Source organism: Leucoraja erinacea, chromosome 18 (assembly GCF_028641065.1).
Source record: "Leucoraja erinacea ecotype New England chromosome 18, Leri_hhj_1, whole genome shotgun sequence".
NCBI classification, from domain to species: Eukaryota; Metazoa; Chordata; class Chondrichthyes; order Rajiformes; family Rajidae; genus Leucoraja; species Leucoraja erinaceus.
The window spans coordinates 20,837,551-20,854,070 of NC_073394.1; the positions used below are offsets into that span (position 1 = coordinate 20,837,551).

The 16,520-nt window shown below is 44.4% G+C and overlaps 1 protein-coding gene across 1 annotated transcript in view; it reads left to right on the forward strand.

Annotated features, from left to right (window-relative positions):
- The first annotated feature begins 67 nt into the window (after positions 1–67).
- The window catches only part of syt8 (synaptotagmin VIII), a 40,122-nt gene continuing 23,669 nt past the window's right edge, over positions 68–16,520 (forward strand). Inside the window, exon 1 of the mRNA XM_055649520.1 lies at positions 68–245. The gene's annotated coding sequence lies outside the window, so the exon portion shown is untranslated. The remainder of the gene's footprint in view (positions 246–16,520) is intronic.

Genomic DNA, 16,520 nt, shown 5'->3' on the forward strand with positions numbered 1-16,520 from the left:
GTGTTCCCTCAGTCATACAAGTGCATTTTTGTCATATAGGTGTGGCCAGCTTCGAGCATTGTATTTCAGCATATCACAAGAAGAAAAGCTAGTCTGACGTCTTGCACAACCTGTGATTTTCATAAAGGGGCTGGTGCACTGAAGGACCAGGAATAATGAAGGAGCAGGCAGTAACAAGACAGAGGACCCGGGATCTCATTTAGATTAGACGACTGAGTTCCTGACATTCTCCAGGGGGAAAAAAAGTAAGTTGCTTCAATCTTTGTTCATAACTTCCTTTAAGCACTCTGCAACAAAGCAGCCAAATTGTTTTCATTGGTAGTTAAGAGTGACGTTTCATGGTAACCTTGCAGTAGGTTTGTTTGTTGTGTTCTCTTAGTACTTTTAACCTTTGCGTTTTCACTGAGTTCTCATTACTCGGACAGTGGTCGGCTTTCAGGATCATATCTCGGACATCTCTGACTTGAAATCTTTAATAATACTGGTCAAAGGGATCACAATACAGTTTCTGGCAAAGTTGTAGATGACAAATGCTGAGAGCATTTACTTGGTTGTTGCCAGGACTTAAAGGCCTCGCTATAAGAAGAGGTTGAGCAGGCTAGGACTTTATTCCTTGGAGCATGGAAGGGTGAGGGGTGATCTTGTAGAGGTGTTTAAAATCATGAGGGGAATAGATAGGGGAATTGATTTCCCATAGTAGGTGAATCAAGGACCAGAGGACATAGGTTTCAGGTGAGGTGAGCAAGATTAATAGGAACCCAATACGTAGTGGCATTTAAGAGACATTTGGATAGGCACATAGATATAGGGAATGTGGGGGTGTGGGTTATGTGTGGGCAACAAAGAATTGGTGTTGTTATGTTTGTCACAGATATTATATTCCTGTTCTGTACTGTTCTATGTTCTATGTAAATCAATGGGTCAGGCAGCATTCTGTGGAAGGAAAGGGTAGGATTATTTCTGGTCTGGACCTTTATTCAGACTCAAGCAGAAGGGTTCCAACCTGAAAAGGCACCTGCCCATTCCCTCCACAGATGCTGCCTGACTACAGAGTTCCTCCAGCACTTTGTGTTTTGTTCGGGAATTCCTGGTTCCTCAGGCCTCACTGGGAATTCTTTTAGACTGTAGAGATATAGTGTGGAAACCGGCCCTTCAGCCCACCGAGTCTGCACCCACCAGCGATTACCCCCCACACTTGCACTAGCCTACACACCAAAGCCAATTAACAGAGCCAATAAACCTGCCCACCCACATGTCTTTGGACTGTGGGAGGAAACCAGAGCCCCCGGAGAAAACCCATGCAGATACAGGGAGAATGTACAAACTCCGTACAGACAGCACCCATAGCCAGGATCGTACCAGGATCGATCACAATCATCAGAAGAGACAGCTCCATAGAGTATTTGTAGATCATGACACACACACAACCCAACCCTCCGTATACAGATCTGGTAGATGATTAGTAAGCACTTTGTTAATGATTAAACTTACCTGATTTACTTCCATGTCTTATCGACCTAAGGTATGTGAACATTGTAAATCCATGGCTTTCTTTTGTATCCTGACAACTGTAAAAACAATTATACAAACATTAGCGTGCTAAAATAATCTTGAGGTTAGAGTCATAAAGTCATACAGCATGGAAACAGGCCCTTTGGCCCAACTCATCTATGCCGATCAAGCTGCCCCATCTACACTAGTCCCACCTGTGTCCTCAACATCATCGAGGAGTCAACATTCTTGCAGAACTCTGTTCCATGTAGCATCAGGTTTGCCTTGCACATTGAGCAAATGATATAGAGGATGAGTCTAGAAGTTGGGAGGTCATGTTACAGTTGTACAAGAAACGTCGCCCATTCCTTCCCTCCAGAGATACTGCCTGTCCCGCTGAGTTATTCCAGCATTTTGTGTCTACAGTTGTACAAGACATTGGTGAATACTTCACTTTGAGTATTCTGTTCTGTTTTGGTCACCATGTTATAGAAAACATGTTGTCAAGCTGGAAAGGGTTCAGAGAGGATTTACGAGGATGTTACCAGGAGTCGAGGGCCTGAGGTGTTGGGAGAGATTGAGCAAGTTCGGACTTTATTGCTTGAAGTGCAGGAGGATGAGGGGTGATCTTATGGAGGTGTACAAGATCATGAGAGTTTAAGATGGGGTAAACGCACAATCTTTTATCCAGAGTAGGGGAATCAAGAACCAGAGGACATGGTTTTAAGGTGCAAGGGGACAGATTTAATGGGAACTTTTTACACAAAGGATGTTGGATATATGGAATGAGCTGTCAGAGGAGGTAGTTGAGCCAGTTACTATCATAACATTAAAGAAACATTTGGACAGGTACATCAATAGGATAAGTTTGTAGGGATATGGGCCAAACACAGACAAGTGGGAATAGTGTAGATGGGGCATGATGATCAGCATGGCCAGGTTGGTCTGAAGGGCCTGTTTCCACATTGTATGACTCTACGAGATGAGGGAGAAACATCCTAAGCAGCCACTTTCACACTGGTCAATGCATCAACATCTCATTCAAACACAATTTCAATTATTCATTCACCATCAGTCCATGGGGAACCAACCATCTCCTGAACATCACACAATGTTCACAAAATACTAGAGGAATTCAGCAGGTCAGGTGGCATCTGGGGAGCGAATGGGAGGCAACTTTTCAGGTTGGGACTCTTCTTCAGTCACTGACCCGTTGAGTTACTCCAGCACGTTGTGCCTATCTCTCTTCCATATGCCATGTTTTGTCCCAGTGCTTCCTAAATATGGAACAGCACACGAGGTCAGGATTAAAACCGGGCCTCTGGCACTGTAAGGCAGCAACTCTACCGCTGTGCCATTGTGCCATCGTGGGGAACCCTTGTTGTGTTTTGGTGAACAGGTTGCTTGACTGCTCTGACAAGCCCTTTTGCACAGCCACAGCTTAATGCCAGTTGCCATTAATGACCAAAGAATGGGCGGCTGGATTGCCGAACGCAGCAATCAAATGTCGGGCTGTTGCGGCTTGCAAGTGAGATGTGGTTGAAACGTGGTCTTTTCAAAAACCAGGAAGTGTGGGTGGCATAAGTGCTAAATACACAAGGGTGTGGTGATGCATGACGATGTTAGATGTAGGTCCTGGAGAAACAAGGATCTGTGGATGCTGGTTCACTAATTGGAACGCAAAGTGCTGGAATAACTCAACGGGTCGGGCAGCATCTCCGGAGAACATGGATAGGTGACGTTTTGGGTCTTCAGACATATTATGTGGGTTCTGACTGACAAAGAATGTTGCAGAGAGTTAGATGCTGTGCATTGAGAAGCGTCTGAGGCTACCAGTGATAGAACATTGAACATAGAATAGACCAGCAGGAACAGGCCCTTCAGTCCACAATCTCTGTGCCGAGACAGATGACAAGTTAAACAGATCTCCTCTTTAACCATTGCCTCTCTCACTGAAAGCTATGCCCTCTATCTCTGATATTTCCACCCTAGGAAGGTGGGGTAACATAGAACTAGTGTGAACGGGTGATCGATGGTTGGTGGACCCGGTGGGCTGCAGGACTTTTTTCCATGCTGTATCTCTAAACTAAACTAAATTGGAAAATCAAATTACGGGCAGAGAGAAACCTATTATGTGCTTAATAGGTTTCCAGCAATCACAGTAGAAAAGTGTTTGTTTTTCCAACAAATTATACCACAGTTCTATGACTCCTGTTTAGAAAGGGCAGGGATGTATTTCTTAGGCGGGCTTAAAGTCCACAGTGCAGATTGGAAGTGAAGGTAGATTTAGTCGTGTTCAGGGTTTCAAGGTTTGAGGATCGTAGAGGACAGGAAAGAGTGAGGAGGATAAAAAGATCCATTCCAGTCTATCCTTGTCTCAAGGAACTTCTTTATAACAAATTTTGGTTATAGCGGACGGACCTCCCAATAGCTGCCCCGCGCCACCCCAGGCTCATGCCGCCTCTCCCACCGCCCGCACTGCATCACCACTGTTGTTGCCACCGCCGACCCTCACCTGCACACCAGCCACCCGTGGGCCACGACCATTGACTTTGCCGATCCTCGCCCCTCCCCCAGCCACCAGCAGGTCAGGGCCGACGACTCACCTGGATTCCAGGCCCAGTTCCAGACCGAGAATCTGGACATGTCTCGACCCAAAACATCAGCTATCCATGTTCTCCCGAGATGCTGTCTGAGTTAATCCAGCACTTTGTGTCCTATCGTGTATTAACCAGCAACTGCAGTTGTTTCTACTACTTATACAATGATAATACCTTATTCAGTTACAGTGTACAATCGGTAATAATGGACACCATTCCCCCCCACCTCATGGTCCATAATAACGAGGGTTTACTGTATTTATGATCCCAGAAAAGACTAAATTGGAATTGACATGTGCAACCATTCTGTTACTTACTAATTCCCGGATACCTGGAACCTTTTTCAAGAGTCAGAAGTGTTTAATTGTCATTCGGACCGATAACGGAACAATGAAGTTCTTACTTGCAGCTGCTTAACATGCCTGTAAACACAATACACACAGATAATACAGAATAAACTAATATTCAATGAATTAATAAACAAAATATATTGCAAATAACCCCAAAGTCCTTCGTGCAAACAAAGACAGTCCGCAGAGGTTCATAGTTGAGGTCTGTGTAGTGCAGTGTTCAAGAGTTTGATGGTTGTTGGGAAGAAGCTGCTCCTGAACCTGGATGTTACAGTTTTCAAACTCCTGTACCTTCTTCCCAGCAGCAGGAGTGAAATGAAAGCATGGCCAGGGTGGTGTGGGTCTCTGGTGATGCTGGCTGCCTTTTTGAGGCAGTGACTTCTGCAAATCCCATCAATGGTGTTGAGTTCAGTACCCGTGAAAGACCGGGCAATGTCTACCACTCTTTCAATGGTTCCACACAATAATAGTGGTCGAGGTTGAAGAAAATTTGTATAAACTATCTACCATTAGCCTTAACTTTTGTTTTAGTTTTTGCTGCCTGCTCTCCCGTCAGTGGAAAGCCTATACAGATTTATAATCGAGTCGTCCACAGTGTACAGATACAGGATAAAGGGAGTTATTCTGACTGCTCACAATTAATTCTTTTGAAGAAGATAGATACAAATTGGTAGAGTAACTCAGCGGGTCAGGCAGCATCTCTGAAGAGAAGGAATGGGTGACAGTTCAACGCCAACCGAAACTTCACCCATTCCTTTTCTCCAGAGATGTTGCCTGTCCTGCTGAGTTACTCCAGCATTTTGTGTCTATTGCCAATATATAATGATGGAAAGCAGAAAGTGCCTGATTATGTGGAGAGGATTCTGATTATGTACGGAAAGTTGTTTACATCGAACTTCTAGTGATTTCCCCACGTGAATGTGACATAATTAGTTAGAATCTCCAGGGCAGGGAATGTGCGACTGATAATATTCTCCATTGTGTTTGTGACAGCATAGTTTTGCAAGTGAGTCCACAAATAAATACATCAACTTTCAGCAGAGACGACACAATGGCAAAACGTGTGGAGCTGCTGCCTCACAGCGCTAAAACCCAGTTCAATCCTGACCCTGGGTGCTGTCTGTGTGGAGTTTATATGTTCTCCCTGTGACCGCGTGGATTTCCTCCGTGTGCTCCGGTTTCCTCCCACATCCCAAAGACGTGGGGATGTTGTAGGTTAATTGACCCTCTGTAAAAACATATTGCCCTAGTGAATGGACAATAACATAGTAAAATTATAACTACTCTTAATTCAAATTCACACATGCACTGACTTCACAGCCCAACACCCGGACTTCCATCTGTATATATGTATATAGCGCCGCAGAATTTTGCACCTATCCCCCCCCCCTCTCTCTTCTGTTTTTGTTTTTCTGTTTCTTGTTTTTTGTACTAAATTATATGTATGCACTGAGTACGAGCAGCTTTTAATTTCATTGTACATGTATAGTGACAATAAATGGCATATCTATATCTAAGGTGGGATAACATGGCGTGATGGTCAGTATGGGCTCGGTGGGCCGAAGGGCCTGTTTCCATACTGTATCTCTAAAAAAAGGCAGTTGAATAATTTCATGATTTTGTGGAATGCGGTTTAATTTCATATGTCTCTGAGTTTATATGGACAGATAGTTCAGTGGATTGCAGAAGAAACACACCCTGCTTGAATATTTTGGTTTGGTGGAATGAATCATAGTAAAGGAATCCAAAGGTAGACACCTAGAAACTGAGAAAACCATTGAAAGCATCACACCCCGGCCAGAATAAATTGACGAGTGGCTGAATGTGAAGTGGGATCGGCAATAAACAGTTCAGTTTACTTTATTATCATGCAGAGAGGGCCAATTAACTTGCTAACCCAGAACAGTGGCACAGCAGTAGAGTTGCTGCCTTATGGCGCCAGAGACCCGGATTTGAGCCTGACTATTGGTGCCCTCTGTACTGAGTTTCTATGTTCTCCCTATGACCTCGTGGGGGGTTTTTCCGGGTGTTCCGGTTCCCTCCCACATCCCAAACTCGTGCAGGTTTATAGGTCAATTAGCTTCTTTAAATTGTCCCCAGTGTTTTGTATTGAACTTATAGATGGGGATTGCTGATTGGTGTGGACGCAGTGGCCGAAGGGCCTGTTTCCACACTGTTTCTCTAAACTAAGCCATAGTAAATCTTTAGGATGTGGGAGGAAACTGGAGCACTTGGAAAAAACTCCCACGGTCACAGAGAGAACGTGTAAACTCCGTACAGGCAGGTCAGGATTAAAACCGGGCCTCTGGCACTGTGAGGCAGAGGCTGTACCAGTTTTGCCACTGTACCACATTATGCCAGTTCCATTAAATTACTCAGGGTTTTGTTCAGACTAATTTGTGCATCCCATCCTTGCTGGTTTTGTAAATGGCCTTCTCTCTGCAGAACTCTTCCCAATCCCTTGCAAAGCCTTGCTCTGCATAATAATAACTAACCCTGATCCTTCTGTCTTTGTAAACTACAATCCATTTTCAACCTCTCCTTTGTTGATTATGTAGTCAGACATTTAGCCTCATCTTTAATCAATCTCTGGATATGAAAGTCTCATGTGTGTGTTAGTAGATCACCTTAGATCTGAGAAAAGGTTTTTAATGATTCTCATAACTGAACCGTAATCCATCAAAATTAACGAGATCAATTGAGGTGTTGCTGTGATCATTTATATCTCAACATTAGACTTTAACTGTAATATTTTTAAGTCTTGTCACCAATCGTGCAGATCGTGTTCATGTTATAAATATTATCCAATCTGTAGTGTTGGTTACAAGTCTGCAGGGATTATCCCACCTCAGCATCTCATGTAGACTGTCGACTTTAGAGCCTCAGGTGTCATGTCTTTGGGTGTAAGTTCCTTCACCCTACTCCTCGCATTCCGACTGCTTCTACCTCAGGTGCTCCAGTTTCCTCCTACACTCCATAGACGTACAGGTTTGTAGGTTAATTAGCTTTGGTAAAATTGTAAATGGTCTCTAGTGTGTAGGATCGTGCTGGTGCATGGGGTGATTGCTGGTCGGCGCGCACTCGGTGGGCCGAATGGCCTGTTTCTGCATTGCATCTCTAAAGTCTATCTGTAAAGTCTAAAGCAAATTCTAGTTTGCAGAGAGACATTTGGAACTGCAGATACTGGAATCTTGAATGAAACACAAAGTGCTGGAAGAACTCAGCGAGTCAGGCAGCATCTGTGGAGGGAATGGACGAGTGACATTTCAGACCTGGACCCTTGTTCAGACTGATTCTAGTAGGGGAGAGAAAGTTGTAAAAGAGATGGGAGCAGGGCGAAGCCTGGCAAGTGATAGGCGGGTACAGATGAGGGAAGGATGTGATTGGCAGATGGGTGGATAAAGACTAGGACTCGGTGTGGACTCAGTGGGCTGAAGGGCCTGTTTCCATGCTGTATTTTTAAACTAATCTAAGCCTATGTAAAGAGGAAACATGGGCAATGGCAGATGCTGGAATCTTGAGTGAAACACAAAGTGGAGGAAGTACTCAGCAGGTCAGGCAGCATCTGAGGACCGAATGGACAGGCAATGTTTTGTGCCAGGACCCTTTATTCTGTCTGACTCGTGAGTTCCTGCAGTATAGATGACAACTAACTCTGGTAGGGCTGACAACTGAAAGCTTAGCAAGTAGAAAGAAAGAACGACAGATGATGGTTCATACCACAGGAAGGCACAGGAAGTGCTGGTGTAACTCAACGGGACAGGCACCTTCTTTGGAGAAAAAAGAATGGGTGATGTTTCAGGTTGAGACCTTTCATCAGACACTTCTTCCATTGGGAGTTAGATTATGGTGTGGTTGTTAGGGATGGGCTGCTGGAAACATTGCTATATCCTAATTCAATCACCTTGATTTAGAAAAGCAAGATGGCTACATTTGAAAATATTACTAAATGGTACTATTTAAAAATGGTACCAAATAACCAGAGGAAGTGAGAAAAGAGGAACAATTTGGGGTCAAGTCAAGTCAGGAGGGGGGGGGGGGGGGGGGGGGGGGGGGGCTCAGTGTAGTTCCCGTGGTGCCTTCGGCCCAACGCACTACTCTCTGCAGAGCCTTCCTGTCCTGGGCAGAGCTGTTGCCAAATCAGATAGAGATGTTTCCGGTCAGGATGCTTTCTACAGCACCAGAGTAGAAGGATTGAAGGATCCTCAGAGAGACTCTGAATTTTCTCAGCTGCCTCAGGTGGTAAAGGCGCTGCCTTGCCTTTCTCATCAGTGCGGCAGTGTGCGTTGTCCATGTCAGATCCTCTGTGATGTGGAGTCCCAGGTATTTAAAGCTGCTCGCCCTATCCACAGTAGTCCCATTATTCCCCAGTGGCGTGTACGTCCTTGGTTGTTGTGCCCTTCTGAATTCCACAATCAGCTCCTTAGTTTAAGGTGGGTTGGACAATAAATTTAATGGATGGACCAATGACAACAGCATTTAATGAAGGGACGTGTAAAGTTTAAAATGTAAGAAGGGAAGAGAGACAAAACACGGGATTCATGAATGGATTTGACATAACTAAGAATAAAGATGATTATGGCCTATTGGTCTCTAATACAAGGATAAGGAAATCAAGTTCTGACAAGTTCTGTACTAGATGGCACAGTGGCACTGCTGGTGGAGCCGTTATCTCACAGCGCAAGAGAAATAGGTTTCATCCTGACTTTAGACGCAAGAGAAGTCACGTGGAAACAGGCCCTTCGGCGCACTGAGTCCGCACCGACCAGCAATCATCCCGTACACAAGCACAATCCTACATGCTAGGGACAATTTACAAAAGCCAATTAATTTACAGATGTACTGTATGCATTTTTGAGAATGAATACAGGGGGGGAAACCGGAGCACCCGGAGAAAACCCACGCGGTCACAGGGAGAACATATAAACTCTGTACAGACAGCACTCTTTGTCATGATCGAACTCGGGTCTCTGACGCTGCAAGTCAGTAACTCTGTCTGAAGAAGGATTCCGACCCTGCATGACCCGCTGAGTTGCTCTCGCACTTTGTGTCTATCTTCAGTATACACCAGCATCTGCAATTCCTTCCTACACATTAAGTCGGCAACTCTACTGCCTCTCCACTGTGCTGCCCTTGACCTCGGTGTGCTGTCTGTGTGGAGTTTGTATATTCTCCCAGTGACCATGTGGGTTTCATCTGGGTGCTCCGATTTCCTCCCACATCCAGAAGGCATTCAGGTTTGTAGGTTAATTGGCTTTGGTGAGTTAGGAGTAGATGAGAAAGTGGGATAACATGGAACTACTGTGAGTGGGTGAAATGGCTTAGAAATTTTAATTCCAAGTTTTGTGAAAAATGTTGTGGTACCTGTACTGTTTTTCAGTTAGCATCAGTGTTAAGCAAATCCGTTATCTTTGTGTGGAGGAGGCAAAACCATATTCTATTTTTGTCGAATCATCATCAGGGAAATGACCTGATCTTGGGTATTGACGTAGATTATGCCATGATATCTTTGACTTGAAAGCAAAGAAAAACAAGCTATTTAACAAAGATTTAATCGAGCCAGCCCTCATTAACTGTTTTGCTTTCGCTTGTCTGCTGTACAAACCTGCACCAAATCAACATAGAGGATTACAGAGTGGAAACAGGCCCTTCGGCCCAACCTGCCCATGCCGACTAACATGCCCCATCTACACGAGTCCCACCTGCCTATATCCCTCTAAACATATCCTGTCCATGTACCTGTCCAAATGTTTCTTAAACATTGCGATAGTACCTGCCTCAACTACCTCCTCCAGTAGCTCGTTACACATTTTTGTATAAAAAAAAAGTTGCTCCTCAGGTTCCAATTAAATCTTACCCCCCTCACCTTAAATCTATGATGCATTGAACTCGGATCTGACAGGTATGTGAAAGGAGGGCTAAGCTGCTCAGAGTGGTATCCACCCATGCTAAGTTCAGCAATCTTGTATGCACAAGGAACCGCAGATACTGATTTACAATGAAAAGACACAAAGCGCCCACACAAGCACCCTTCTTTGGTCTGACGAGTTACTCCAGCACTTTGGCTCTCTGCAATTTCTTGCAGTCTTGAGCAGAATTTTTCGCAAGCCAAGCTGTGATGCAACCTGACAGTATGCTTTGTACATCTGTAGAATTGTAAGTCATTGGAGACATGCCGGGTTTCCTCAGTCTCCCGAGGAAATAAAGGCATTTGGTGTGCCATCTTGTGTGTTGCTTCAATGTAGTTGGTCCACGACAGAACATTGGTAATATTTACGCCTAGAAACGTGAAGGTTTCAACTACTTTGGCACCATTGCCACTAATTGGGGCATATACCCCACCATGCTTCCTGAAGTATACAATATCCTGCTTGATATCTCGACTGTACTTGCGTCATAACTGGTTGAATTCTCCCTGTGACCGCATGGGTTTCCAGCGGGTGCTCCGGTTTCCTCCCACATCGCAAAGACGTGCGTGTTTGCAGATTAATTGGCCCTCTGTAAATTGCCCCTAGTGTGTAGGGAGTGGATGAGAAAGTGGGGTAACATTGAACGGATGATCAATGGTCAACGTGGACTCGGTGGGCCACAGGGACTGTTTCTGTGCTGTATTTCTAAACAAAACTAAACTAAAATGGTTGAAGATCCAGCACAGGGGCGCAGCGATGTGTTGCCTTACAGCGCCAGAGACCCGGGTTCGATCCTGACCATGAGTGCTCTCTGTATGGAGATTGTGCATTCTCCCTATGACTGCATGGCTTTCCCTGGGTGCTCCAGGTTCCTCCCACACTCAAGACATATGGGTTTGTAGGTTAATTGGCTTTGAAAACATTATAAATTGTCCCTGGTACGTAGGATAGTACTAGAGTACAGGGAATAGTTGGTCAGTGCAGACCTGGTGGGCCAAGGCGCCTGTTTCTGCTAAACTAACCCTAGTCAATTTTTCATTCCCAGTAGCAAATTACTTTAGGACTTAATGCTGATTTAAGCCGCGATATCACGAAAACTCAGGAGTTCTGAAATCCAGTGCACATTTAGCCCAGCTCCCACTGTCATGGCAACAGTTGTCACGAGCAACAATAGTTCCGAGGGTGATTTGCATCCTGTTCCAGTTGTATTTTAAATGCTCTGTGTTTATCCTCTCGAGCTCCTGACAAGCTAATTGTTACGTCTGTGAAATGGGCCATTTCTCTAATTCGTTAGGGATGAAATCAGAAACTAGAAAAGGGAATAGCAGCTCAACCAGCTGTGCCAGCAGAGTTGCTGCCTCACAGCACCAGAACCCCAGGTTCAAACCTGATCTCGGCTGCTGTGGAGTTTGCATCTGCTCCCTGTGACCACGTGGGCTTTCTCCAGGTGTCCCGGTTTCCTCCCACATCACCAAAACATGTGGGTTTGTAGGTTAATTGGCCCTCTGTAAATTGCCCCTAGTGTGCAAGGAGTGGATGTGAAAGTGGGATAACATACCGCGCATTCAGAAAGTATTCAGACCCCTTCACTTTTTCCACATTTTGTTACGTTACAGCCTTATTCTAAAATGGATTAAATTCATTTTTTTTAAATCATCAATCTATACACAATATCCTATAATAAAAAAGCAAAAACAGATGTTTAGAACTTTTTGCAAAGTAATTAAAAAGAAATAACTGAAACATCACATTTACTTAAGTATTCAGACCCTTTGCTTTGACACTCAAAATTGAGCCTAGGTTCATCCTGTTTCCATTGATTATCCTTGTGATATTTCTGCAACCTGATTGGAGTCCACCAGTGGTAAATTAAATTGATTGGACATGATTTGGTAAGGAACACACCTGTCTATATAAGGTCCCACAGTTGACAGTGTATGTCAGAGCAAAAACCAAGCCATGAAGACGAAGGAATTGTCCGTTGCCTCCGAGACAGGATTGTGTCGAGACACAGATCTGGGGAAGGGTATAAAACAATTTCTGCAGCATTGCAGGTCCCGAAGAGCACAGTGGCCTCTGTCATTCTTAAACGGAAGAACTTTGGAACCACCAGGACTCTTCATAGAACTGGCCACCCGGCCAAACTGAGCAATCAGGGGAGAGGGGCCTTGGTCAGGAAGGTAACCAAGAACCCGATGGTCACTCTGACAGAGCTCCAGTGTTACACTGTGGGGATGGGAGAACCTTTCAGAAGGACAACTATATCTGCAGCACTCCACCAATCAGGCCTTTATGGTAGAGTGGCCAGACGGAAGCCACTCCTCGGTAAAAGGCACATGACAGCCCGCTTGGAGTTTGCCAAAAAGCATGAGAAACAGGGTTATCTGGTCAGATGAAACCAAGATTGAATTATTTGTCCTGAATGCTTGTATCACGTCTGGAAGAAACTAGGCACTGCTCATCAGCTGGCCAATACCACACCTAAGGGTGAAACATGGTGGTGGCAGCATCATGCTGTGGGGATGTTTTTTCGCGGCAGAAACTGGGAGACTAGTCGGGATTGAGGGAAAGATGAACGGAGCAAAGTACAGAGAGATCCTTGATGAAAACCTGCTCCAGAGCATTCTGGACCTCAGACTGGGGCGGAGGTTCACCTTCCAACAGGACAACGACCCTAAGCACACAGACAAGACAACGCAGGAGTAGTTTTGTGGCAAGTCTGTGAATGTCTTTGAGTGGCCCAGCCAGAGCCCGAACTTGAACCCGATCGAACAACTCTGCAGGGACCCGAAAATAAATGTGCATTGACGCTCCCCATCCAACCTGACAGATCTTGAGAGGATCTGCAGAGAAGAATGGGAGAAATTACCCAAATACAGGTGTGTCAAGCTTGTAGCATCATACCCAAGAAGACTTGAGGCTGTAATCGCTGCCAAAGGTGCCTCAACAAAGTACTGAGTAAAGGGTCTGAATACTTATGTAAATATGATATTTCAGTTATTTTTTAATTACTTTGCAAAAATTTCTAAACACCTATTTTCACTTTTTTATGATGGGGTATTGTATGCAGATTGATGATACAAAAAATGAATTTAATCCATTTTGCAGTAAGGCTGTAACATAACAAAATGCGGAAAACATGAATACTTTCTGAATGCACTGTGCGACTAGTGTGAACGAGTGATCAATGGTCGGCCTGGACTCCGTGGGCCGAAAGGCCTGTCACCATGCTGTCTCTCCAAACTAAACTACAGCACAGAACAGCTCACAATTTATGTGCTGAATATGATGCCAAGACCAACTCTTATCTGTCTGCATTTAACCCCCATCCCTCCATTCCCTGCATATCCATATACCTATCCACAAGGTGCTTAAGTGCCAATATCGTATCTGACTGAACCACCAACCCCGGCAGCATGTTCCGGGCACTCACCACCCTCTGTATAAAAACTTTGATCTGCACACTTCCTTTAAACTTTGCCCTTCTCACGTTATAGCTAGGGCCTCTAGTATTTGATTTTTCCATCCTGGGAAAAAGGTTCTGACTGTCTACCCTATCTGTGCTTCTCATAATTTGATATACTCCCATCAGGTCTCCCCCAACCTATAGTGTTGCAAAGAAAACAATCCAACTTCTCCCTGGTGCTGATCCAGGCATCATTCTGGTAGACGTTCTCTGCACCCTTTCCAAAACTTTCCACATTCTTCCTGTAATGGGGCGACCAGAACTGCACATAATACTCCAAATGTGGCCTGACCAATGTCCTATAAAACTGCATCATGATTTCCTGACCTCTTAATGCTCCAACCATGGCAAGAAAGCACACCATCTATTGTCTTCACCACTCCATCTACTTGTGTTGCCACTTTCAAGAAGTTTTGGACTCGGACCCCAAGATTCTTCCATATATCAACATTTTCTTTCTCTCTCCACTGCCTGAAGTCATATCCCTCCCTTTATGCAACTTTCTGCAGATTAAAAGCCAAGAATGTTTAATTGGCATATGAACCCACATTAAAATTATGAAATTCTTACTTGCTGCAGGTTTACAGGGCGGTAAATAAAATAACACACAGATAATGTACAATAATTAAAAATAATAATTAATAATAAACCATAATAGTGCTGTGATTAACGTGCACAACACCCTCTCTTAGGCAATATCAAGAACTTGTGTTGTGTGGGATTGCCATGGATTCCACCCTTAGCCGTTCCCTTTGTTCACTCTACCCCTCCTCCTCTCGTCAACTTAAAACACGTTTGTTATCTCACCCTACCAGTTCTGATGACACTTTATTGACCTGACAAAAAATTAACTCTTAAGATAGACACAAAATACAGGAGTAACTCAGCGGGACATTCAGCAACTCTGGAGAGAAGGGATGTGTGGCGTTTCAGTCTCCATCATATTGTGTCTATCTTCAGTTTACACCAGCATCTGCAGTTCCTTCCCACAAAATTAACTCTTATTGCTCTCTCTCTGCTAGTGCCTTTTGTTCATAGCTACAGCCATGTACCACCGAGTACAGTAGACTGGTCCTGTATCCCTGAGGAAGTACCGCAATGTAGTGCAGTACATCATCTCAATGAGCAGAAGTACAAGAAATCACCAACAGGTCAACAAAGTTTAGAGCAGGGGTTCCAAAATAACATCATTACAACCTTTAATGCTAAAATTACACTGATGTCTCCAGTTATCAGGCAACTGAACCATCAGTAGACAACAGTCCCGATCTATCATCTACATCATTTGAGACCCTCAGACTATCTTTATTCAAACTTTATCTTGTACTAAATGTTATTCCCTTTATCCTGTATCTATACACTGTGGACAGCTTGATTGTAATCATGTATTTCCACTGACTGGATAGTACACAACAAAAAAAGCTTTCACTGTTTCTCAGTACACGCGACACCAAACCAAACTATCCTCAGAAGACTAAGGACATTTGGTATGCCTCTAACAATTCTTGAAAACTTCGGCAGATGCACCGTATAAACTACTGTCACGTTGCATCGCAGCTCAGTTTGGGAACATAGACACAAAATGCTGGAGAGATTCAGCAGAACAGGCAGCATCTCTGCAGAGAGGGAATAGGTGACTTTTCAGGTCGAGACTAGCTCTGTCCAAGACCACAAGAAATTGCAGAGAGTTGTAGAGTCCATCACACAAAGGAGATTTCCCAGCATCTACACTTCAGGCTGCCTCAGAAAAACAGCCAAGATATTTTCCCACTTCGGTCGTTCCTTCTCTACCCTCCCGTTGGACAGAAAATACAGAAAATTGAAAGAACGCACCAGCACATCCAGGAACAGCTTCTGCCCCCTCTGTTATCAGGCTTCTGAACGGTCCTTCCATATGCTAGGGTACTGTCCAATTCATCTCTACCTCATTTCGGATATTGGACTTTGCCTGTGGAACTGATGCACTAAGATGCTGAGTACTATATCCTGCACTCTGTATCTTCCCAATAATATAAAGGTCTGGACTCAGGCAGAGAAGTTAAACTTAAAAAAATATTTACTGAACTACAAGGCTCAACATGAGCAAATCAAAGACAAACATCCGCACTTATGTAGGGAACTTAATAAGTAACACGTGGTAATGACACAGGTGAAAATACTTAAACACAATTGAACACAGGTCATCACAGTCTATACTGCCCTCAGTGGTCAGCAGAGGAAACTGCAGGCACTGTGACCGCGTTTCACTGTACCTCAGTACACTCTGCAATAATTAACATCAACCTAAACCTGAAACGAAGGACAATAACAGGAAATACTTTAGACATACAGCGTGGACACCGGCCCTTTGGCTCACCGAGTCCACGCCGACCAGTGATCACCCCGTGCACTAGCACTATCCTATACACTAGGGACAATTTACAGAAGCCAATTAACCTACAAACTTGTACATCTTTGGAGTGTCAGAGGAAACCGGAGCACCCAGCGAAAACCCACTCGGTCACAGTGAGAACGTACAAACTCTATAAAGACAGCACATATTGTCAGGATCGAAGCCAGGATTCTAGTGCTGTGAGGCAGCAACTCTACCACTGCACCACCGTGCTGCCTTTCCAGAAGGTCAGGGAACATCTGAAGTGTGGAAAACTGAATACCATCAATAGTGGCCAGGGATGGAAAACAAATAAACTGCAGATGTTCAAAA